This window comes from Arachis duranensis, chromosome 3 (genome assembly GCF_000817695.3).
Source record: "Arachis duranensis cultivar V14167 chromosome 3, aradu.V14167.gnm2.J7QH, whole genome shotgun sequence".
NCBI classification, from domain to species: domain Eukaryota; kingdom Viridiplantae; phylum Streptophyta; class Magnoliopsida; order Fabales; family Fabaceae; genus Arachis; species Arachis duranensis.
Window position 1 is genome coordinate 127,642,185 of NC_029774.3, and position 2,380 is coordinate 127,644,564.

Below are 2,380 nucleotides of genomic sequence, written 5' to 3' on the forward strand. Positions count from 1 at the left end.
CAGGATTCAGACCCACAGACGGACCCAAACCGCCGAAGAACCGGAGCCCCAACCCTGAGACCAGACCTTCGATCTCGCTGGCGTTGCTCGAACCCGACGTCCAGCCTTCCGAGGTCCATCGCCGATTTATAGTCCGGTGTATGAGCCCTTTTCCATCGGCAGTCCTTGTTCGCGTGAAGAATATTTTAGCTTTTTTCTTTTTTGGACTAAGTACTATGAAGAGTTTGGGTTTCTAGAATAATGAGGAGTTGAATCTAAATTATTACGATTCTGAGCTTCAAGCCCAACTTTGTAACTATGGTCAGAGGCCTAACTACAGTTTTTGGTGAGTTTAGATGAGGCTCACCTGTTGCAACCAACAAAAGGCCCACGAAAAACGTAATCTGTCTCGCAAAAAGTATATAGATTAGATTTTGATGTTTCAAAGACCACAAAAAAAGGATTTGATATTCTTTTTTTTATAAATATGGTTAAAATAAGACCGTTTTACTCTTAAAATTTGGAGATTTTGAATTAAGTGAGTGTTTTTTATAATGTGAATGGCTCTTATGTTTGGAAGAGTATATATAAAATTTAGTATTTTTTAAAAGATGGTTTTATTTGATATATTGGAATCTAAATTAGATCTTTTGGTTTTTTAATTGGAGAAAAGAGGTGCAGTTTTGTTATAAGATAAATTATGTTCACATTTTTCATTCGGATCTCCGGATCTTGGATCTTTGATCATTTGGACAGTAGCACTTTTAGAATATCTATTCTCTTTCAAATCAGTTTTTCCAAGGCAACATTCTTTTCTATAATTTGGATGTGCAAACAAGTTTAGTTGTAGGATGGTTTTGGTCTAGTGCGATCTCAAAAGTTTATGATTTTCGTAGTGGTTATTTATGACTCAGTAAGAAGAAGTTTGGTTGGAAAAATCAGGGGAATTGACTTTGACTTTGGCGTCAGTTTATTCTAAGAAAACATAAATTATTGGTTTGGCTTTGTCTTAGGGAGGCTCTACCTACTGCTGCTTTTCGTTTCAGAAGGGGCATCTCATCGACGGATAGCTATCCACAATATTTTTCTGGACAGGAATCGGTTGTTCATTGTATTCGAAATTGTCGAAAGCTCAGCTAGTTTGATAGGTTTTGGAAATTTCTAATTAACCTCTGAATTTGATGAACTGGTTCTTGATTCATGCAAAAAGTGCATTTTAGATTTTTTTTTTCTGGTGTATCGAAGATTTGTCATTTCAGAAATAATGAGATCTTTTATGCACACGAGTTTTGGTCTCCTAAATAAGGTGACTAGTATGGCGTTGTCCTTGGAAAAGGAGTTTCGGAATGTTTTTGAGTTGCAACGAGTTTCTATGCCCTCTATCATTAGTGCCTCATGGATTCTCCCTTTGGTGGATACTTTTAAAATTAGCTGTGATTGAAGTTATTCTGGTGTTGGTGATCATGTTGGTTTTGCCTGTATTAGCAGTGATTTGAATGGAAGTTGACAACGAGACTGTTTGGAAATGATTGAGAGTCGTAATATTCTGCAATGAGAGTTGTTTGCTATTTGAAGAGGATATATTCTTGTCTGAGACTTGGGACAAAGAGATGCTATTTATGAAATAAATTATGTAGATGTCTTTACTCTTGCTAATAATTTTGGAGATAACTTTGGTTTTGCTGGTCTTTTGGTGCTGAAAATCCAGGACATCATGTCTTGAAATGGCATGTTGGCCTGCGGTTGATCTTGAGATATGTAAATAAAGTAGCAAACATCATGGCAAATAAACTTCTGTTATATTGGAATAAATTTGAGAATAGTATTCAACGAAAAACACACACACAATGACTTGAACAATTTACAATGCTGCGTTTTGTTTTTTAAAAAACAAATAAGACAATATAATCATAAAACATAAAATACAAAGACACAAAATTAATATTTTTGTATTTTATTTAATGATAAATTAAATATAAAATAAATTAAATAATACAAAATTTAATTTATTTTTATTTATTTTTTTATACAAAATTTAAAATACATATCCATATTTTATTATCTTATTCTTTTAAACGAAGTCCATGAGACGGAGTCTAGTCAAAATTTGATGGGGGAGTAAAGCGATGAACAAGTCTTGGAAGCTGAGAAATATTCCTGTACACAGTACACGTGAAAGCTTTATATGACTCTGCACCTAACCATGTCCTAGTTTTTTCGTGGTAGATATGATTACAAGTTGAAGGTCGATGCCAAGTTTCAGTACTATACTATTTGTGAAGGTTCTTTCAAACTCAAATTAAAGCAAGTCAAGAGCAATGATATCTATAAAGTCACGATTTCCCGTGTTCCTCAATCGTTAATCCTTATAACAGTTTACCCAATACATGTTCCTCATCGC